General features: G+C 44.0%; 1 long non-coding RNA gene across 12 annotated transcripts in view; it reads left to right on the top strand.

Annotated features, from left to right (window-relative positions):
• LOC307181459 overlaps positions 1–24076 on the top strand; it is a 1863373-nt gene that overhangs the window by 1117607 nt on the left and 721690 nt on the right. The window contains exon 4 of one of the 12 annotated variants that reach the window (XR_013826812.1): positions 15509–15590. The exons of the other annotated variants lie outside the window; for them this stretch is intronic. This is a non-coding gene — a long non-coding RNA (uncharacterized lncRNA). The remainder of the gene's footprint in view (positions 1–15508; positions 15591–24076) is intronic. 12 annotated transcript variants of the gene reach the window in all.

The following is a 24076-nucleotide window of genomic DNA, read 5'->3' as shown; positions in this document are numbered from 1 at the left end:
AAATGAGAGTTAAATTTGCCCGTCCAGACACCTCCAGCTAGTCTCTCATTGGTTCTCGCTATTCCTGTTCATCTTCCGCAGAAATTGCAAACTGGGCCAAACAGGAGGTTAAAGGCGCTGACTCTCCAAGTGGGGAGAGTGTTAGTAAAGCGTCTGGAATGTTGCACCCGAGTACCAGGGTACGAAAACTGAGACATATTTGAACACGTCTCCCAATCACATGGTTGGTCATACTCTAGGATCCACATGCATGTTTTAGCTGAAGGAAGAATACCTTAAACCTGGGTAGTTGAAACCCATGGAATGGGTACCATGCAATATGACTTCAAAGGGTCTTCATTTGCTCACCGAACCTCTCCAATCCTATCACTGCTGCGTTTATGCCCCTGTACACATGCTTGATTCTCTTTCGGAGACATAGCAATCCATAGGTTTTAAGATACTTACTAGTCAGGTACATTCTTAGGCGTTTAATATGGGGTGTTGAGTCCATTTCGTTGAGCAAGGAGTAGCTCTTGTCTATTCCATATTTGGCTTAAGGAACTTTATCTGTGCTCATTTCAATCTCTGGTTTTATGCAGCACCCCAACTCACCTTTCCCCTTAAGCAAGCATAAGTTGGTTTTCTAAATTTGAGACCCTGTTCTGTTCTATAATTCAGTTCCTGTGTAGCCAAGTTTACATTCCGTGTATTACTGATAACTTATGATGTTTCTTTTTCTGTGTGACTTATTTCAGTTAGAATCATCATACCTGAATCCACTCATTGTGCTGCTAAGGGCCTGATGACACAGATTTCATTGCTGAGTGATATTGCTTTGTAAGTAAATACCACAACTTCTTTATCCATTTTTCACTTTCTGCGATGTTGAACTTGTACTGTAAACGAGGTTCTTGTAAACAGAGCCGTTCCAAACTTTGGGGTGGCTGTGTCCTTTTGATTTTAATTTCCCTAAGCTATAGGACCATAAGTGGAAGTGCCCTAGGCTCTGTTGCTTTGTTTTTTAGATGTTTCAGGAAACACCATACACTTCTCCCAAGTGTCTGTTGGCAATTTACATCCCGCCCATCAGCATAACAAGGCTCCCAGTTCTCAATGGCCTGTTGCCTTTCTGGATTTTACACTTTTTTCAGATGGCCCTTTTGACCGGGGGGAAGTGAGACTTCATTGTAGTGCAGATTTCCATTGCAAGCTTGCTTGGTTGGCCAAAAAGGGCGTATGCGTTTTTTCCTGATTATATTCAGGAAAAAACGCATACGCCCTTTTTGGCCAAGTGCATCATTGTGGACGTTCTGCCTCTTTTCCTATGCTTTCAATGCAATTCCAGTCTACCTCCTGAAATCGGTTTCCTGCAATTCTGCCCCGCTTTCAAGTCCACTTGGCATCCTTACTTCAGTCTATTTTTGGATGATAGCTGTCATTTATAACTCTGCAGGTTTGTGAATTACAGTGCCCCTGAGCTCCTTTCTTCAACTCGCTTTCTTGTGACCTGGCCGCAACACCGCAGGATGGCTTCAGGCCCTAATCTGGTTCCGGCCCGGCATGCTGAGCCTTTGGTTAATTCCTCTTCCTGTTGGGAAATGAGAGTTAAATTTGCCCGTCCAGACACCTCCAGCTAGTCTCTAATTGGTTCTCGCTATTCCTGTTCATCTTCCGCAGAAATTGCAAACGGGGCCAAACAGGAGGTTAAAGGTGCTGACTCTCCAAGTGGGCAGAGTGTTAGTAAAGCGTCTGGAATGTTGCACCCGAGTACCAGGGGAGGAAAACTGAGACATATTTGAACACGTCTCCCGTTCACACGGTTGATCATACTCTGGGTTCCACATGCATGTTTTAGCTGAAGGAAGAATACCTTAAACCTGGAGAGTTGAGACCCGTGTAATGGGTACCATGCAATATGACTTCAAAGGGCCTTCATTTGCTCACCGAACCTCTCCAATCCTATCACTGCTGCGTTTATGCCCCTGTACACACGCTTGATTCTCTTTTGGAGACATAGCAATCCATAGGTTTTAAGATACTTACTAGTCAGGTACATTCTTAGGCGTTTAATATGGGGTGTTGAGTCCATTTCGTTGAGCAAGGAGTAGCTCTTGTCTATTCCATATTTGGCTTAAGGAACTTTATCTGTGCTCATTTCAATCTCTGGTTTTATGCAGCACCCCAACTCACCTTCCCCCTTAAGCAAGCATAAGTTGGTTTTCTAAACTTGAGACACTGTTCTGTTTTGTAATTCAGTTCATGTGTAGCCAAGTTCACATTCTCTGTATTAGTGATACCTTATGATGTTTCTTTTCTGTGTGACTTATTTCAGTTCGAATCATCATACCTGAATCCACTCATTATGCTGCTATGGGCCTGATGACATAGATTTCATTGCTGAGTGATATTGCATTGTACGTAAGTACCACAAGTTCTTTATCCATTTTTCACTTTCTGCGATATTGAACTTGTACTGTAAACGAGGTTCTTGTAAACAGAGCCGTCCCAAACTTTGGGGTGGCTGTGTCTTTTTGATTTTAATTTCCCTAAGCTATAGGACCATAAGTGGAAGTGCCCTAGGCTTTGTTGCTTTGTTTTTTAGATGTTTCAGGAAACACCATACACTTCTCCAGAGTGGCTGTTGGCAATTTACATCCCGCCCATCAGCATAAGAAGGCTCCCAGTTCTCCATGGCCTGTCGTGCCTTTCTGGATTTTACACTTTTTTCAGATGGCCCTTTTGACCAGGTGCAAGTGAGACTTCATTGTAGTGCAGATTTCCTTTGCAAGCTTGCTTGGTTGGCCAAAAAGTGCGTATGCGTTTTTTCCTGAATATATTCAGGAAAAAACACATACGCCCTTTTTGGCCAAGTGCATCATTGTCGTGTTTCTGACTCTCTTCATATGCTTTCAATGCAATTCCAGTCTACCTCCTGAAATCGGTTTCCTGCAATTCTGCCTTGCTTTCAATGCCTCTTCATAGCCTTACCTCAATATATTTTTTAAAAATAGTTGGCCTTTATAACTCTGCAGGTTTTTGAATTGCAGTGGCCCTTAGCTCCATTTTTTAGCTCTTATTTTTGTGGTATTGCCCCATAACCACAGGATTCCTTGAAGCCCTATTTTTCTTCTGGGGCACCTGCTGTGCCTTTGGTTAATTCTTCTTACTGATGTGATATTAGAGTGACATGTGCCCATTGAAACCGCTACAGCTAGTTTCTCACTGGTTCCCCCTATTCCCATTCATCCTCTGCACTAACTGCAGACTGTGCGATACCAGAACTTAAAGGCATTAACTCCATGTGGGGATGTTGTTAGTAAAGCGGCTGGAATGTCGATCCGGAGCCCCAGGAGAGGAAAAATGAGGTGCGTTTTAGAAACCTTTCCCGATCATATGGTATACCAGTCGCTGGGTTTCCCAAGCATGGTTTAGCTGTAGGAAGATTCCCTTCAACCTGGAGTGTTGGGACCCTTGGACTGAGTAGCATGAAGTATTGCATTAAACTTTCGGCAGTTGCTCACCAAAGCTCACCAATCCTGTCAGCCCCAAGTGTCCAGCCTTATGTCTTATCCAGCTGTGGGTTTATATGTGGTCAATCCAGGTTGCATCACAGCCCCTGAGCGAATTTTGTAAGAATTTTTCTCTCTTTCATTGTTTCAGCGTTTTGTTTTTAAAATTTATTTCTATAATGGGGTTTAGCTCCTTTTCACTGCTGTGTTTGTGCCGCTCTGCACACACTTGATTCCCTTATGGAGATATATCAATACATGGGTTTTAAGATTCTTATTCCTCAGATATATTTCTCTGCGGTGTATAGGGTGTGTTGAGGCCTGTTCATTGAGCAAGGTGTAGATCTTGTCTAATACCTATTTGGTTTATTGAACGGTATCTGTGCTAATTTCAAACTCTGGTTTTATGCATCACCCCACCTCTCCTTTCCCCTTAAGCTGACATAAGTGTGTTTTCTAAATGTGAGACACTGTTCTGTTCTGTAATTCATTTCTTGTGCAGCCATATTTACCCTCCCTCTATAAGTGATATCTTATGATATGTTTCTTTTTCTGTTTGACTTATTTCAAGTAGTATTATCGGACCTAAATCCACTCTTTATCCTTCTACTAGCCTTATTACATTGATTTCATGGTGAAGAGATATTCCATTGTACATAAGTACCACATCTTCTTTATCCATTGTTCTCTTTCCTGGGATATTTAAGGTGTACTGAAGTTGAGGTTCTTGTAAACAGAGTAGCCCTAAACTGTGGTGTGCTTGTGTCTTGTTGATTTTTAGACTTCCCTAGATATACTCCCATGATTGGAAGTGTCCTATGCTCTGTAGCTCTGTTTTTTAGATGATTTAGGAACCACCATACACTTCTCCAGAGTGGCTCTCGGCAGTTCACACACTGCCCATCAGCGTATAAAGGCTCCCTGTTCTCCATGGCCTGTCCTGCATTTCTGGTTTTTACAATTTTTTAGGATGGCCCTTTTGACCGGTGGGAAGTGAGACTTCTTTGTTGTGCACATTTGCATTGCTTGCTTGCTTCGTTGCCCATAAAGTGCGTATGCGTTTTTTCCTGGATATAATCAGGAAAAAACGCATACGCCCTTTTGGGCCAACTGCATCATTGTCGAAATTCTGCCGCTTTTCATGTGCGTTAAAGACGAGTCCAATCTATCTCTTGAAATCTGTTTCTTGCAATTCTGTCTTGCATTCAGATCCTCTTCTTTGCCTTACCTCAACATATTTTTGGACGTTAGTTTTCATTTATAACTCTGCAGGTTTGTGAATTGCAGCGACCCTGAGCTCCATTTTTTAAGTTGCTCTTTTGTGAGCTGGCCTCAAACCCGCAGGATTGCTTCAGGCCCTATTTTGGCTCCGGCGAGGCAGGCTGAGCCTTTCTTTAATTCTTACTCTTAATGGGAAATTAGAGTGATATGTGCCCGTCCAAACCCCTACAACTCTTCTCTCATTGGTTCCCCCTCTTCCCGTTCATCCTCCTCACAATTTGCAAAATGTGTGAAACAGAAGTTTAAATGTGCTGATTCTCCAAGTGGGGAGATTCTAAGTAGCGTGGCTGGAATGGTGAACAGGAGCACCAGGAGAGGATAAATGAGGTGCATTTTAGACACATCTCCCGATCACATGGTGTACAGTCCTCTGGGTTTTCCATGCATGTTTTAGCTGTAGGAAGATCCCTTGAACCTGCAGATTTGGGACCCATTGAATGGGTACCAGGTAGTATTACTTTAAAGGGTGTGCATTTCCTCACCCAACCTCACATTTCTCTTAGCGCAGTTTCCAGCCTTATGTCTCATCCTGCTGTGGGTCTAGATGTGTTCAATCCATGTTGCATCACCGTCCCTGAGGAAAAGTTGTAAGAGGTTTTCTCTGTCTCTCTGTCGTTTATTTTTTTCAATTTATTACTATATTGGTTACAGCTGATTTTCAAAGCTCTGTTTCTTGCTGCTGTACATCCACTTGATTCGCGTACAGAGAGACATCAATAAATTCTTTTTCAGATTCTTACCAGTCGTATATATTCTTTTCCGGTGACTTGAGTGTGCTGAGTGCAGTTCTTTTAGCTACCGTGTAGGCCTTGTTGATTATCAGTTTGGTATTTGGAATGGTATCTTTGCTAATTTCAACCTCCTGGATGATGCCTCACCCCTCCCCACCTTTCCCGTTTAGCAGCCTTATGCGTGTTTTCTACATATTTGACTATGTTTTTGTTTTGTAATTTATTTCATGTGTAGCCATTTTGGATTCCACCTTTAAGTGATATCTTATGATATGTGTCTTTTTCTTTTTGAATTCTGTCACTTAGAATGATCATACGTAACTCCTCCGGAGTTGTTACAACTGGCCATATTTCATTGATTTCCAGGCTGAATAATATTCCACTCTACCTAAGTACCACATCTCTATCCATTTTTTCCCTCCAGAGACATTTAAGTTATATCCTAGTCGAGGATCTTTTAAACAGAGAGGGGGTAAACATTGGGGTGCCTGTGTCCTCTCGATTTTTGTTTTTCCCAAGATATACGCCCATGAGTGCAAGTGCCCTATGCTCTGTAGCTCATTTTTTAGATGCTTTAGTAAACACAATACACTTCTCCAGAATGGCCGTTGGCAATATACATTTCCACTATAAGTCTCACAGGGCTCCCTCTTCTCGTTGCCCTGTCCTGCATTTCTGTTGTTTACGCTTTATGAGGATGGCTCTTCTGACTGATGCGAAGTGATATCTTTTGTGGTATTGACTTCCAGTGCCCACCTGTTTGGTTGGCTAAAAAAGTGTATGCCCTTTTCTTGAATATATACAGAAAAGAACGCATACACCCTTTTTGGCCAACTGCAATGTTGGCAATGTTGGCAATGTTCAGCTCCTTTTCTTGTGCTTAATGGCGAGTCCTTTCTACCTCCTCAAATCCCTTTCCTGCCATTCTCCCTTGCTTACAAGTCCTTTTCTCTGACTTTCCTCAAGACATTTTTCAGTGATGGATATTTTCAACTCTGCAGTTTTGTGAATTTTACTGCCCCTGAGTTCCATTGTTCAACTCGTGTTTATGGGAACTGGCCACAAAGCAGCGGGATTTCCTCAAGCCCTATACTGTTTCCATGGGCAACCCTAGCCTTTGGTCAATTCGTCTTCCTGATTGGAAATTAGAGTGACATGTGCCTGTCTGAACACCTAGGACTTGTCTCTCATTGTTCCTCATCCTTCCGCTTCATCCTCTGGACAAATTCCAAACTGTACGCAACAGGATGTTGACAGTGCTGACATCTCCAAGTGGGGAGACTGTTAGTAAAGACGCTGGAGGGGTGAACCCGAGCACCAGGAGATGAGGAGATGAGATGCCTTTTCCAAACTCTTCCCGATCAGATGGTATACCATCCTCTGGGTGTGACAGACATGTTTTAGCAGTAGGAAGAGTCCCATTCATGTAAGGAGAACACCAGGGCTTTTTCAAAATCAGTGTCTCCCCGAAACCCAAACTGGGGAAGTTTTTAAGCTACGGCTACACATATGTTCATTAAGGGCCTTGGGAAGTAGGCAGAGTCCAAACTTTAGATGATTGAAGTCTTCAGGGTCAGAAGCACTCACCACCAGCTTCCCTTAGGCTACACTTTAACTGTCATTGATAGATGATGTCAATAAAAATATCTATTCTTTTTCAGATTATTTCCCCTTATAGGTTATTGCAAAATGTTGAGTGTAGTTCCCTGTGCTATACAGTAGTTCCTTGTTGATGATCTATTTTATACATAGCAGTGTGTATGTGTTCATTCCAAACTGTTAATTTATCCCTCCTCCCACCTTTCCCCTTTGGTAATAATAAATTATAAGATTTTATACTTCTCAGAAATGGGGGAGCTGAAAGAGAGGTATCATTTTCAATGGAAAAGCATTTAAAACAAGATTGAAGGTTTAACCAAGATTATTAGCTGTACATCCTTGGAAAGAAATCACTTCGTTTCTCTAATATTGACCTGACAAATAAGACAAACCTTTTCACTGAACTTGCTTATAAAAAGTGATGGAAATATCAAATGGAAGTGTTAAAAACATCTTATTTTACCCGAGCCTTATACACTGTTCTATGTTAACTACAGTTTGGCTCACACATCTGTTCATTGAGGTTACAATAGTCTCAATTTCTGTTACTGATCCTCCAGAGTGGACCCCAACAAGTGTCCCCCTGCCCAGTGTCATTGGGGCCAACAGATCGAGACTGAGTTTGGTTCACAAGCAAAGGAAACTTTATATTTTGATCAGAGAATGGAGAGGTGAGAGCATGCACTACCCCGTGGGCTGTGGGCTGGGCTGCTGTGTAGAGATCCTGTCAGAGTCAGTGGGAGGGAGGGAGGCGGCGGAGCTCTCGAGGGCCGGGTTGGCTGTAGCTCAGGCTCTATATCGTGGAGTCTGCACTGGGCCCCAGGAGCTGAGGTGTCGACCCAGCCATTCTGCACTAGGAAATCTGGTCTGAAGTGCCGGGTGTGGAACCTCTGCATGCGGGACCCTAGGAGCACGTGAAATTAGACAAAGCACAAAGGATAAAAAAGGTTAGACTTGACTTTATTGCCCAGATTCTATTTTTATCTCCCAGGGATTTTTAATGGGCTTTGCTGGGGACAAACCCCTCCTCTGCCTTTTGTCCCGTTCCTCATTCTTGGAGTGCTGAGGGTGCAGACCCTTCTTCTGTAACTGCTGAGTGCTGAGTTGGGAGCCCTCATACCCTGGGGCGAGGGTCAGAGCTTCTCCCCAGCAGCCTCCCGGTGACGTTGATTGTCCCCAGGACCCCTGCCTCCCTGCTCGTCCACCTGAGCACCAGCATTGGAAGTGTTATAGATTCTAATGACCTTTAAGGGTCCAGGAAAGAGATGTGCAGAGACGCTGTGGGGGCCGGTTTCACCCCGCCCCACATTTGTTCGGCCACCTTAGGCTGACCGTCTCTGCCAGCCTAGATGCTCTGACCAGTAGTCTGTGCTTTCTTCAATTAGGCCCCTGAATTAACGTACAAACAGCACCAGGTGTCAGAGCCCTGCCCGCTCAACTCCCAGACAGTCCAGGGTCAGTGGTGACCAAGGACCATGATGGCTACTGAGTCAACAGCCTTTTGAAGTAAACAGGAGTCCAGCCGGTCTTATTGGCCACCATCATCATGGTGTCTGTAGGCTTTTCTATGGTGACAGTGTGGTATACTGTTCCCCCGCCAAGATTATTAGCTCCCCTCTGGGTGCAGTAAGTCCTGCAAGCAGTAGTCTACTCTTTTGGGACACACTCTTGTTGTTTTATGAGAGAAACTCCAGGTCAAGTGATGTTCACACGAGTCGTCATGGTGCCCTGTTGCCCCCGGTTATCCCTCTGGATGTTGGAGTTGGAGGGCCTCCTCACTCGAGGTCGGTGTGCCCACGGAGCGAACCCTGCAACTTCAGGGCATGGTTGGTGGTTAGGATCACCACGTGGGGTCCTTTTCCCTTAGGAGGGAGGTGGCCTTTTGGGCTGCTGATTTCCAGGTTTTTAGATACCGCCAGTATCTTGGCCAGATGTGGCAGTGGGCCAAGCCCCTTAGTGACCGTAGTTTATCCTACCTGGATGGCATTCTTGCATTGTTCCATTTCAAGCGGTCCCAGTTTTTGCACTAATTCTCCAATGGCGATTCACCTTTCACCGGGAATGTAAAGGTCAAAGGGTTTAGCTAAATTAGGGAGTTCCAGGGCAAGGGTCTGAATTGACTGCTCTTTCCATTCTTGAAAGGCCACTTCTGGATTCTATTCAAAAGGATCATCATCTTTTCCTTTCAGTGTTTCATATAGAGGCCCAGCTAGTAGACTGTAGTTAGGGATCCAGAAGCAGCAAACCCTGGCCTCCCCAGGAACCCCTAAGCTGTCTTCTAGTTTTAGAAAGGGGTAAGGCTGAAAATGGTTTCTTCCCTTTCCTGGGATGGGCTTCTCTGACCTTCTGTGAGAATGAAGCCCAGGCAGGTCACCGCAGTCTGTGATATTTGAGCTTTTTCTTGGACAACTTCTATCCTTTATTGGCTTGGTAGTTCAGAGGCCTCCTTAGTAGGGCTGGTGATCAGAATGTCGTCTGCATATTGAAGGAGGGTTTCCTTTTCCAGAGGTAGAACTTTTAGGTCTTTAGCTAAGCTTTCCCCAAAGATGGTGTGGGAATTTTTGCACCCTTGGGGCCAGACGGCCCGGAAGTATTGTTTTAGTTGTATGTGGAGTCCTGCCACTCACAAGCCAAAATTTCTTGTGACTCTGGGACTAATGGAATACAAAAGAAGGCATCATTGAAGACTAATACAGAATACCATGTCCTGGTGGTTGGTAGAATGACCAGCAGGGTGTAGGAATTAGGAGCAACTGGAGGTATATCCTCGGTGGCTTCACTGACTGTCCTGACATCCTTTACCAGGTCCCCAGCAGCCCATGGGGCTCTCGTGGTCAGACCAATCCCAGAATATGGAGCTCACCTGGGCAGGTACCCCACCCCCACCCCAGCCCACGGGGCTCTCGTGGTCAGGCCCCTCCCAGGATACAGAGCTACCCTTGCAGGTACCGTGGCAGGGCTGGGCACACAGGAACCGTGCACATAGCCCTCATTGCAGAGCACCCCCAGCTCACCTGTCGCTCAGAGCTGACACAGAGCACCTCAGAGCAGGACTTGAACTAACAAACAGCAGCTGCGACAGGTCTGTGACCCTGGGCATCACTCCGTGAGGCCTCCCTCCACCTGGTCTTCCAGAGACTTCCACTGCACCCGGGGCACCAGGCCTCTGTCTCCAACCACCACCCACCCCTCCTCTGCCTGACTCCTGGGTTCCTCTCATTAGGAGAGGGTTTTCTTGAAGTTGTCTCCCACTCATGGGCCAGATAAAATGATTAGAAAACAAGCCAAAGCTGCAGCCCCTTGTCTATCCTGACTCTCAGGAGCCCACACCTGTTCCTTGGACCTGGTCGGTTCAGCAAGTTCCATTTTCTGCAACTGTGAGCCCCTGAGGGGTGATGATTGGCTGACCTGGGCAGCCTTACCGTGCCGGCCAGCCCTCCCCAGGTGTGCCTGGGTTGAGATCAATATAAATACCACTCCAGGCAGCAAGAGCCCCTGCAGCCGTGCCTGACGCCATTTTCTCTGCCCTGTCAGCAGTCTCGGGGCTGGGCTGGTGGGAGGGAGTGAGAGGCCACGGCTTTGTGGGTGGCCCAGTGTGAGTGGGGCTCTGCTGGACTTTCTGCAGCAGTTGCCAGGCTGCCACCTGCTAAAGAAGAGGATGTGTCACCCATACCTGCTGCTGGAATTTCTCCCTGGGCAGAGGTGAGGAAGGAAAAAAGCAATGGGGGCAGGGACAGGACGGGTATCTCAGGCAGGGAAATGGAAATCTTCCAGAAGAGCACCCAGGGCCAGGACCATCCTGGCTGGCCTGCAGGCACCAAGTCGGCCGGCATGCTGTCACTCGTGTGGCTCTATGGCCCTTCCTCTAGGCTTTCAAGTCCTTGTATATATTCAGGTGTTTTACCTGGGACGGGTGGGAATAGTTCAGCAGCAACTGGCCTGGGGCTCAGCTCACGTTTACTCACAGATGCCTCGGCACGGTGCCCCAGCTTTGCAATGAGGACGCTTGTTGCGTGGGGGCTGCTGGCTGAATGGGAGACGATTCCCCACCACTGACCAACTTCAGAATTGTTTACAACTGGAGCAAGTGCCCTGATACGGTTTTCCTCTGTGTAACTGGTGGGTTCTGTGTTTTTTTTCTCTTTTTCGTTTTTGGTTCAAGGTAGATTTTATTCCTCTTTTTTGTATTTACAGATATAAGCATGGAAATAATTTATTCATATAAATACATGTATGTGCAGGGAATAATTGTTTTTTCTGTTTTATTTTTTAAATTTTATTTCTTTTTAATTTTGAATTTTATTTTATATTTTTATACAGCAGGTTCTTATTGGTTATCTATTTTATACATATAAATGTATACATGCCAATCCCAGTCTCTCAACTCCTCCCACCACCACCCCCCCAACAGCTTTCCCCCCTTGTTGTCCATACGTTTGTTGTCTACATCTGTTGCTCTATTTATGCCTTGCAAAATGGTTAATCTGTACAGTTTTTCTAGGTTCCACATATATGCATGAATATACAAGATTTGTTTTTCTCTTTCTGACTTACTTCACTCTGTATGACAGTCTCTAGATCCATCGACGTCTCTACAAATGACCCAATTTCATTCCTTTTCATGGCTTAGTAATATTCCATTTTATATATGTACCACAGCTTTATGCATTCGTCTGTCTGTGGGCATTTAGGTTGCTTCCATTACCTCGATATTGTAAATAGTGATGCAATGAACATTGCGGTGAATGACTCTTTTTGATTTATGGTTTTGTCTGGGTATATGTCCAGTACTGGGATTGCTGTATCATATGGTAATTCTATTGTTAGTTTCTTAAGAAATTCCATATTGTTCTCCATAATGACTGTATCAATTTATATTCCCAACAATAGTGGAAGAGGGTTCCTTTTCTCCACACCCTTTCCAGCATTTTTTGTTTGTAGATTTTCAATGATGCCTATTCTACCAGGTGTGAGGTGATACCTCATTGTTGAATCCATTTCGTTGAGCAAGGGGTAGCTCTTGTCTATTACATATTTGGCTTATGGAACGGTATCTGTGCTAATTTCAAACTCTGCTTTTATGCAGCACCCCAACTCACCTTTACCCTTAAGCAAGAATAAGTTGGTTTTCTAAACTTGAGACCCTGTTCTGTTTTGTAATTCAGTTCATGTGTAGCCAAGTTCACATTCCGTGTATTAGTGATACCTTATGATGTTTCTTTTTCTGTGTGACTTATTTCACTTAGAATCATCGTGCCTCAATGCACTCATTATGCTGGTACGGGCCTGGTGACATAGATTTCATTGCTGAGTGGTATTCTGTTGTACATAAGTACCGCAACTTCTTTATCCATTATTTGCTCTCTGGGATATTTAACTTGTGCCGTAGAAGAGATTTCTGTAAAAAGAGCCATCCCAAATTTTGGGGTTGCTGTGTCTTTTTGATATTAATTTGCCTAAGCTATAGGACCATAAGTGGAAGTGCCCTAGGCTCTGTTGCTTTGTTTTTTAGATGTTTCAGGAAACACCATACACATCTCCCGAGTGTCTGTTGGCAATTTACATCCCGCCCATCAGCATAACAAGGCTCCCAGTTCTCCATGGCCTGTCCTGCCTTTCTGGGTTTTACACTTTTTTCAGATGGACCTTTTGACCGGGGGGAAGTGAGACTTCATTGTAGTGCAGATTTCCTTTGCAAGCTTGCTTGGTTGGCCAAAAAGGGCGTATGCGTTTTTTCCTGAATATATTCAGGAAAAAATGCATACGCCCTTTTTGGCCAAGTGCATCATTGTGGACGTTCTGCCTCTTTTCCTATGCTTTCAATGCAATTCCAGTCTACCTCCTGAAATCGGTTTCCTGCAATTCTGCCCCGCTTTCAAGTCCTCTTGGCAGCCTTACTTCAGTATATTTTTGGACGATAGCTGTCATTTATAACTCTGCAGGTTTGTGAATTACAGTGCCCCTGAGCTCCTTTCTTCAACTCGCTTTCTTGTGACCTGGCCGCAACACCGCAGGATGGCTTCAGGCCCTAATCTGGTTCCGGCCCGGCATGCTGAGCCTTTGGTTAATTCCTCTTCCTGGTGGGAAATGAGAGTTAAATTTGCCCGTTCGGACACCTCCAGCTAGCCTCTCATTGGTTCTCGCTATTCCTGTTCATCTTCCGCAGAAATTGCAAACTGGGCCAAACAGGAGGTTAAAGGCGCTGACTCTCCAAGTGGGGAGAGTGTTAGTAAAGGGTCTGGAATGTTGCACCCGAGTACCAGGGGAGGAAAACTGAGACATATTTGAACACGTCTCCCGTTCACATGGTTGATTATACTCTGGGTTCCACATGCATGTGTTAGCTGAAGGAAGAATACCTTAAACCTGGAGAGTTGAGACCCGTGTAATGGGTACCATGCAATATGACTTCAAAGGGTCTTCATTTGCTCACCGAACCTCTCCAATCCTATCACTGCTGCGTTTATGCCCCTGTACACACGCTTGATTCTCTTTTGGAGACATAGCAATCCATAGGTTTTCAGATACTTACTAGTCAGGTACATTCTTAGGCGTTTAATATGCGGTGTTGAGTCCATTTTGTTGAGCAAGGAGTAGCTCTTGTCTATTCCATATTTGGCTTAAGGAACTTTATCTGTGCTCATTTCAATCTCTGGTTTTATGCAGCACCCCAACTCACCTTTCCCCTTAAGCAAGCATAAGTTGGTTTTCTAAATTTGAGACCATGTTCTGTTTTGGAATGCAGTTCCTGTGTAGCCAAGTTTACATTCCGTGTATTAGTGATATCTTATGATGTTTCTTTTTCTGTGTGACTTATTTCAGTTAGAATCATCGTACCTGAATCCACTCATTATGCTGCTACGGGCCTGATGACATAGATTTCATTGCTGAGTGATACTGCATTGTACGTAAGTACCACAAGTTCTTTATCCATTTTTCACTTTCTGTGATATTGAACTTGTACTGTAAACGAGGTTCTTGTAAACAGAGGCGTCTCAAACTTTGGGGTGGCTGTGTCTTTTTGATTTTAATTTCCCTAAGCTATAGGACCATAAGTGGAAGTGCCCTAGGCTCTGTTGCTTTGTTTTTTCGATGTTTCAGGAAACACCATACACTTCTCCGGAGTGTCTGTTGGCAATTTACATCCCGCCCATCAGCATAACAAGGCTCCCAGTTCTCCATGGCCTGTCCTGCCTTTCTGGATTTTACACTTTTTTCAGATGGCCCTTTTGACCGGGGGGAAGTGAGACTTCATTGTAGTGCAGATTTCCTTTGCAAGCTTGCTTGGTTGGCCAAAAAGGGCGTATGCGTTTTTTCCTGAATATATTCAGGAAAAAACGCATACGCCCTTTTTGGCCAAGTGCATCATTGTGGACGTTCTGCCTCTTTTCCTATGCTTTCAATGCAATTCCAGTCTACCTCCTGAAATCGGTTTCCTGCAATTCTGCCCCGCTTTCAAGTCCTCTTGGCAGCCTTACTTCAGTCTATTTTTGGACTATAGCTGTCATTTATAACTCTGCAGGTTTGTGAATTACAGTGCCCCTGAGCTCCTTTCTTCAACTCGCTTTCTTGTGAGCTGGCCGCAACACCGCAGGATGGCTTCAGGCCCTAATCTTGTTCCGGCCCGGCACGCTGAGCCTTTGGTTAATTCCTCTTCCTGGTGGGAAATGAGAGTTAAATTTGCCCGTTCAGACACCTCCAGCTAGCCTCTCATTGGTTCTCACTATTCCTGTTCATCTTCCGCAGAAATTGCAAACTGGGCCAAACAGGAGGTTAAAGGGACTGACTCTCCAAGTCGGGAGAGTGTTAGTAAAGCGTCTGGAATGTTGCACCCGAGTACCAGGGGAGGTAAACTGAGACATATTTGAACACGTCTCCCGTTCACATGGTTGATCATACTCTGGGTTCCACATGCATGTTTTAGCTGAAGGAAGAATACCTAAAACCTGGGTAGTTGAAACCCGTGGAATGGGTACCATGCAATATGACTTCAAAGGGTCTTCATTTGCTCACCGAACCTCTCCAATCCTATCACTGCTGCGTTTATGCCCCTGTACACACGCTTGATTCTCTTTTGGAGACATAGCAATCCATAGGTTTTAAGATACTTACTAGTCAGGTACATTCTTAGGCGTTTAATATGGCGTTTTGAGTCCATTTCGTTGAGCAAGGAGTAGCTCTTGTCTATTCCATATTTGACTTAAGGAACTTTATCTGTGCTCATTTCAATCTCTGGTTTTATGCAGCACCCCAACTCACCTTTCCCCTTAAGCAAGCATAAGTTGGTTTTCTAAATTTGAGACCCTGTTCTGTTTTGGAATGCAGTTCCTGTGTAGCCAAGTTTACATTCCGTGTATTAGTGATATCTTATGATGTTTCTTTTTCTGTGTGACTTATTTCAGTTAGAATCATCGTACCTGAATCCACTCATTATGCTGCTACCGGCCTGATGACATAGATTTCATTGCTGAGTGATACTGCATTGTACGTAAGTACCACAAGTTCTTTATCCATTTTTCACTTTCTGTGATATTGAACTTGTACGGTAAACGAGGTTCTTGTAAACGGAGGCGTCCCAAACTTTGGGGTGGCTGTGTCTTTTTGATTTTAATTTCCCTAAGCTATAGGACCATAAGTGGAAGTGCCCTAGGCTCTGTTGCTTTGTTTTTTAGATGTTTCAGGAAACACCATACACTTCTCCCGAGTGGTTGTTGGCAATTTACATCCCGCCCATCAGCATAACAAGGCTCCCAGTTCTCCATGGCCTGTCCTGCCTTTCTGGATTTTACACTTTTTTCAGATGGCCCTTTTGACCGGGGGGAAGTGAAACTTCATTGTAGTGCAGATTTCCTTTGCAAGCTTGCTTGGTTGGCCAAAAAGGGCGTATGCGTTTTTTCCTGAATATATTCAGGAAGAAACGCATACGCCCTTTTTGGCCAAGTGCATCATTGTGGACGTTCTGCCTCTTTTCCTATGCTTTCAATGCAATTCCAGTCTACCTCCTGAAATCGGTTTCCTGCAATTCTGTCCCGCTTTCAAGTCCTCTTGGCAGCCTTACTTCAGTCTATTTTTGGACGATAGCTGTCATTTATAACTCTGCAGGTTTGTGAATTACAGTGCCCCTGAGCTCCTTTCTTCAACTCGCTTTCTTGTGAGCTGGCCGCAACACCGCAGGATGGCTTCAGGCCCTAATCTGGTTCCGGCACGGCACGCTGAGCCTTTGGTTAATTCCTCTTCCTGGTGGGAAATGAGAGTTAAATTTGCCCGTCCAGACACCTCCAGCTAGTCTCTCATTGGTTCTCGCTATTCCTGTTCATCTTCCACAGAAATTGCAAACTGGGCCAAACAGGAGGTTAAAGGTGTTGACTCTCCAAGTCGGGAGAGTGTTAGTAAAGCGTCTGGAATGCTGCACCCGAGTACCAGGGTACGAAAACTGAGACATATTTGAACACGTCTCCCGATCACATGGTTGATCATACTCTGGGTTCCACATGCATGTTTTAGGTGAAGGAAGAATACCTAAAACCTGGGTAGTTGAAACCCGTGGAATGGGTACCATGCAATATGACTTCAAAGGGTCTTCATTTGCTCACCGAACCTCTCCAATCCTATCACTGCTGCGTTTATGCCCCTGTACACATGCTTGATTCTCTTTCGGAGACATAGCAATCCATAGGTTTTAAGATACTTACTAGTCAGGTACATTCTTAGGCGTTTAATATGCGGTGTTGAGTCCATTTCGTTGAGCAAGGAGTAGCTCTTGTCTATTCCATATTTGGCTTAAGGAACTTTATCTGTGCTCATTTCAATCTCTGGTTTTATGCAGCACCCCAACTCACCTTTCCCCTTAAGCAAGCATAAGTTGGTTTTCTAAATTTGAGACCCTGTTCTGTTTTGGAATGCAGTTCCTGTGTAGCCAAGTTTACATTCCGTGTATTAGTGATATCTTATGATGTTTCTTTTTCTGTGTGACTTATTTCAGTTAGAATCATCGTACCTGAATCCACTCATTATGCTGCTACGGGCCTGATGACATAGATTTCATTGCTGAGTGATACTGCATTGTACGTAAGTACCACAAGTTCTTTATCCATTTTTCACTTTCTGTGATATTGAACTTGTACGGTAAACGAGGTTCTTGTAAACGGAGGCGTCCCAAACTTTGGGGTGGCTGTGTCTTTTTGATTTTAATTTCCCTAAGCTATAGGACCATAAGTGGAAGTGCCCTAGGCTCTGTTGCTTTGTTTTTTAGATGTTTCAGGAAACACCATACACTTCTCCCCTGTGTCTGTTGGCAATTTACATCCCGCCCATCAGCATAACAAGGCTCCCAGTTCTCCATGGCCTGTCCTGCCTTTCTGGATTTTACACTTTTTTCAGATGGCCCTTTTGACCGGGGGGAAGTGAAACTTCATTGTAGTGCAGATTTCCTTTGCAAGCTTGCTTGGTTGGCCAAAAAGGGCGTATGCGTTTTTTCCTGAATATATTCAGGAAGAAACGCATACGCCCTTTTTGGCCAAGTGCATCATTGTGGACGTTCTGCCTCTTTTCCTATGCTTTCAATGCAATTCCAGTCTACCTCCTGAAATCGGTTTCCTGCAATTCTGTCCCACTTTCAAGTCCTCTTGGCAGCCTTACTTCAGTCTATTTTTGGACGATAGCTGTCATTTATAACTCTGCAGGTTTGTGAATTACAGTGCCCCTGAGCTCCTTTCTTCAACTCGCTTTCTTGTGAGCTGGCCGCAACACCGCAGGATGGCTTCAGGCCCTAATCTGGTTCCGGCACGGCACGCTGAGCCTTTGGTTAATTCCTCTTCCTGGTGGGAAATGAGAGTTAAATTTGCCCGTCCAGACACCTCCAGCTAGTCTCTCATTGGTTCTCGCTATTCCTGTTCATCTTCCACAGAAATTGCAAACTGGGCCAAACAGGAGGTTAAAGGTGTTGACTCTCCAAGTCGGGAGAGTGTTAGTAAAGCGTCTGGAATGTTGCACCCGAGTACCAGGGTACGAAAACTGAGACATATTTGAACACGTCTCCCGATCACATGGTTGATCATACTCTGGGTTCCACATGCATGTTTTAGGTGAAGGAAGAATACCTAAAACCTGGGTAGTTGAAACCCGTGGAATGGGTACCATGCAATATGACTTCAAAGGGTCTTCATTTGCTCACCGAACCTCTCCAATCCTATCACTGCTGCGTTTATGCCCCTGTACACATGCTTGATTCTCTTTCGGAGACATAGCAATCCATAGGTTTTAAGATACTTACTAGTCAGGTACATTCTTAGGCGTTTAATATGCGGTGTTGAGTCCATTTCGTTGAGCAAGGAGTAGCTCTTGTCTATTCCATATTTGGCTTAAGGAACTTTATCTGTGCTCATTTCAATCTCTGGTTTTATGCAGCACCCCAACTCACCTTTCCCCTTAAGCAAGCATAAGTTGGTTTTCTAAATTTGAGACCCTGTTCTGTTTTGGAATGCAGTTCCTGTGTAGCCAAGTTTACATTCCGTGTATTAGTGATATCTTATGATGTTTCTTTTTCTGTGTGACTTATTTCAGTTAGAATCATCGTACCTGAATCCACTCATTATGCTGCTACGGGCCTGATGACATAGATTTCATTGCTGAGTGATACTGCATTGTACGTAAGTACCACAAGTTCTTTATCCATTTTTCACTTTCTGTGATATTGAACTTGTACGGTAAACGAGGTTCTTGTAAACGGAGGCGTCCCAAACTTTGGGGTGGCTGTGTCTTTTTGATTTTAATTTCCCTAAGCTATAGGACCATAAGTGGAAGTGCCCTAGGCTCTGTTGCTTTGTTTTTTAGATGTTTCAGGAAACACCATACACTTCTCCCGAGTGTCTGTTGGCAATTTACATTCCGCCCATCAGCATAACAAGGCTCCCAGTTCTCCATGGCCTGTCCTGCCTTTCTGGATTTTACACTTTTTTCAGATGGCCCTTTTGACCGGGGGGAAGTGAGACTTCATTGTAGTGCAGATTTCCTTTGCAAGCTTGCTTGGTTGGCCAAAAAGGGCGTATGCGTTTTTTCCTGAATATATTCAGGAAAAAACGCATACGCCCTTTTTGGCCAAGTGCATCATTGTCGAGTTTCTGACTCTCTTCATATGTTTTCAATGCAATTCCAGTCTACCTCCTGAAATCGGTTTCCTGCAATTCTGCCTTGCTTTCAATGCCTCTTCATAGCCTTACCTCAATATATTTTTTAAAAATAGTTGGCCTTTATAACTCTGCAGGTTTTTGAATTGCAGTGGCCCTCAGCTCCATTTTTTAGCTCTTATTTTTGTGGTCTTGCCCCGTAACCACAGGATTCCTTGAAGCCCTATTTTTCTTCTGGGGCACCTTGCTGTGCCTTTGGTTAATTCTTCTTACTGATGTGATATTAGAGTGACATGTGCCCATTGAAACCGCTACAGCTAGTTTCTCACTGGTTCCCCCTATTCCCATTCATCCTCTGCACTAACTGCAGACTGTGCGATACCAGAACTTAAAGGCATTGACTCCATGTGGGGATGTTGTTAGTAAAGCGGCTGGAATGTCGATCCGGAGCCCCAGGAGAGGAAAAATGAGGTGCGTTTTAGAAACCTTTCCCGATCATATGGTATACCAGTCGCTGGGTTTCCCAAGCATGGTTTAGCTGTAGGAAGATTCCCTTCAACCTGGAGTGTTGGGACCCTTGGACTGAGTAGCATGAAGTATTGCATTAAACTTTCGGCAGTTGCTCACCAAAGCTCACCAATCCTGTCAGCCCCAAGTGTCCAGCCTTATGTCTTATCCAGCTGTGGGTTTATATGTGGTCAATCCAGGTTGCATCACAGCCCCTGAGCGAATTTTGTAAGAATTTTTCTCTCTTTCATTGTTTCAGCGTTTTGTTTTTAAAATTTATTTCTATAATGGGGTTTAGCTCCTTTTCACTGCTGTGTTTGTGCCGCTCTGCACACACTTGATTCCCTTATGGAGATATATCAATACATGGGTTTTAAGATTCTTATTCCTCAGATATATTTCTCTGCGGTGTATAGGGTGTGTTGAGGCCTGTTCATTGAGCAAGGTGTAGATCTTGTCTAATACCTATTTGGTTTATTGAACGGTATCTGTGCTAATTTCAAACTCTGGTTTTATGCATCACCCCACCTCTCCTTTCCCCTTAAGCTGACATAAGTGTGTTTTCTAAATGTGAGACACTGTTCTGTTCTGTAATTCATTTCTTGTGCAGCCATATTTACCCTCCCTCTATAAGTGATATCTTATGATATGTTTCTTTTTCTGTTTGACTTATTTCAAGTAGTATTATCGGACCTAAATCCACTCTTTATCCTTCTACTAGCCTTATTACATTGATTTCATGGTGAAGAGATATTCCATTGTACATAAGTACCACATCTTCTTTATCCATTGTTCTCTTTCCTGGGATATTTAAGGTGTACTGAAGTTGAGGTTCTTGTAAACAGAGTAGCCCTAAACTGTGGTGTGCTTGTGTCTTGTTGATTTTTAGACTTCCCTAGATATACTCCCATGATTGGAAGTGTCCTATGCTCTGTAGCTCTGTTTTTTAGATGATTTAGGAACCACCATACACTTCTCCAGAGTGGCTCTCGGCAGTTCACACACTGCCCATCAGCGTATAAAGGCTCCCTGTTCTCCATGGCCTGTCCTGCATTTCTGGTTTTTACAATTTTTTAGGATGGCCCTTTTGACCGGTGGGAAGTGAGACTTCTTTGTTGTGCACATTTGCATTGCTTGCTTGCTTCGTTGCCCATAAAGTGCGTATGCGTTTTTTCCTGGATATAATCAGGAAAAAACGCATACGCCCTTTTGGGCCAACTGCATCGTTGTCGAAATTCTGCCGCTTTTCATGTGCGTTAAAGACGAGTCCAATCTATCTCTTGAAATCTGTTTCTTGCAATTCTGTCTTGCATTCAGATCCTCTTCTTTGCCTTACCTCAACATATTTTTGGACGTTAGTTTTCATTTATAACTCTGCAGGTTTGTGAATTGCAGTGACCCTGAGCTCCATTTTTTAAGTTGCTCTTTTGTGAGCTGGCCTCAAACCCGCAGGATTGCTTCAGGCCCTATTTTGGCTCCGGCGAGGCAGGCTGAGCCTTTCTTTAATTCTTATTCTTAATGGGAAATTAGAGTGATATGTGCCCGTCCAAACCCCTACAACTCTTCTCTCATTGGTTCCCCCTCTTCCCGTTCATCCTCCTCACAATTTGCAAAATGTGTGAAACAGAAGTTTAAATGTGCTGATTCTCCAAGTGGGGAGATTCTAAGTAGCGTGGCTGGAATGGTGAACAGGAGCACCAGGAGAGGATAAATGAGGTGCATTTTAGACACATCTCCCGATCACATGGTGTACAGTCCTCTGGGTTTTCCATGCATGTTTTAGCTGTAGGAAGATCCCTTGAACCTGCAGATTTGGGACCCATTGAATGGGTACCAGGTAGTATTACTTTAAAGGGTGTGCATTTCCTCACCCAACCTCACATTTCTCTTAGCGCAAACAGTTTCCAGCCTTATGTCTCATCCTGCTGTGGGTCTAGATGTGTTCAATCCATGTTGCATCACCGTCCCTGAGGAAAAGTTGTAAGAGGTTTTCTCTGTCTCTCTGTCGTTTATTTTTTTCAATTTATTACTATATTGGTTACAGCTGATTTTCAAAGCTCTGTTTCTTGCTGCTGTACATCCACTTGATTCGCGTACAGAGAGACATCAATAAATTCTTTTTCAGATTCTTACCAGTCGTATATATTCTTTTCCGGTGACTTGAGTGTGCTGAGTGCAGTTCTTTTAGCTACCGTGTAGGCCTTGTTGATTATCAGTTTGGTATTTGGAATGGTATCTTTGCTAATTTCAACCTCCTGGATGATGCCTCACCCCTCCCCACCTTTCCCGTTTAGCAGCCTTATGCGTGTTTTCTACATATTTGACTATGTTTTTGTTTTGTAATTTATTTCATGTGTAGCCATTTTGGATTCCACCTTTAAGTGATATCTTATGATATGTGTCTTTTTCTTTTTGAATTCTGTCACTTAGAATGATCATACGTAACTCCTCCGGAGTTGTTACAACTGGCCATATTTCATTGATTTCCAGGCTGAATAATATTCCACTCTACCTAAGTACCACATCTCTATCCATTTTTTCCCTCCAGAGACATTTAAGTTATATCCTAGTCGAGGATCTTTTAAACAGAGAGGGGGTAAACATTGGGGTGCCTGTGTCCTCTCGATTTTTGTTTTTCCCAAGATATACGCCCATGAGTGCAAGTGCCCTATGCTCTGTAGCTCATTTTTTAGATGCTTTAGTAAACACAATACACTTCTCCAGAATGGCCGTTGGCAATATACATTTCCACTATAAGTCTCACAGGGCTCCCTCTTCTCGTTGCCCTGTCCTGCATTTCTGTTGTTTACGCTTTATGAGGATGGCTCTTCTGACTGATGCGAAGTGATATCTTTTGTAGTATTGACTTCCAGTGCCCACCTGTTTGGTTGGCTAAAAAAGTGTATGCCCTTTTCTTGAATATATACAGAAAAGAACGCATACACCCTTTTTGGCCAACTGCAATGTTGGCAATGTTGGCAATGTTCAGCTCCTTTTCTTGTGCTTAATGGCGAGTCCTTTCTACCTCCTCAAATCCCTTTCCTGCCATTCTCCCTTGCTTACAAGTCCTTTTCTCTGACTTTCCTCAAGACATTTTTCAGTGATGGATATTTTCAACTCTGCAGTTTTGTGAATTTTACTGCCCCTGAGTTCCATTGTTCAACTCGTGTTTATGGGAACTGGCCACAAAGCAGCGGGATTTCCTCAAGCCCTATACTGTTTCCATGGGCAACCCTAGCCTTTGGTCAATTCGTCTTCCTGATTGGAAATTAGAGTGACATGTGCCTGTCTGAACACCTAGGACTTGTCTCTCATTGTTCCTCATCCTTCCGCTTCATCCTCTGGACAAATTCCAAACTGTACGCAACAGGATGTTGACAGTGCTGACATCTCCAAGTGGGGAGACTGTTAGTAAAGACGCTGGAGGGGTGAACCCGAGCACCAGGAGATGAGGAGATGAGATGCCTTTTCCAAACTCTTCCCGATCAGACGGTATACCATCCTCTGGGTGTGACAGACATGTTTTAGCAGTAGGAAGAGTCCCATTCATGTAAGGAGAACACCAGGGCTTTTTCAAAATCAGTGTCTCCCCGAAACCCAAACTGGGGAAGTTTTTAAGCTACGGCTACACATATGTTCATTAAGGGCCTTGGGAAGTAGGCAGAGTCCAAACTTTAGATGATTGAAGTCTTCAGGGTCAGAAGCACTCACCACCAGCTTCCCTTAGGCTACACTTTAACTGTCATTGATAGATGATGTCAATAAAAATATCTATTCTTTTTCAGATTATTTCCCCTTATAGGTTATTGCAAAATGTTGAGTGTAGTTCCCTGTGCTATACAGTAGTTCCTTGTTGATGATCTATTTTATACATAGCAGTGTGTATGTGTTCATTCCAAACTGTTAATTTATCCCTCCTCCCACCTTTCCCCTTTGGTAATAATAAATTATAAGATTTTATACTTCTCAGAAATGGGGGAGCTGAAAGAGAGGTATCATTTTCAATGGAAAAGCATTTAAAACAAGATTGAAGGTTTAACCAAGATTATTAGCTGTACATCCTTGGAAAGAAATCACTTCGTTTCTCTAATATTGACCTGACAAATAAGACAAACCTTTTCACTGAACTTGCTTATAAAAAGTGATGGAAATATCAAATGGAAGTGTTAAAAACATCTTATTTTACCCGAGCCTTATACACTGTTCTATGTTAACTACAGTTTGGCTCACACATCTGTTCATTGAGGTTACAATAGTCTCAATTTCTGTTACTGATCCTCCAGAGTGGACCCCAACAAGTGTCCCCCTGCCCAGTGTCATTGGGGCCAACAGATCGAGACTG

This window comes from Stenella coeruleoalba (assembly GCF_951394435.1).
Source record: "Stenella coeruleoalba genome assembly, contig: scaffold_37, whole genome shotgun sequence".
Taxonomy (NCBI): Eukaryota; Metazoa; Chordata; class Mammalia; order Artiodactyla; family Delphinidae; genus Stenella; species Stenella coeruleoalba.
This window is presented reverse-complemented; position numbering and strand designations above follow the sequence as displayed.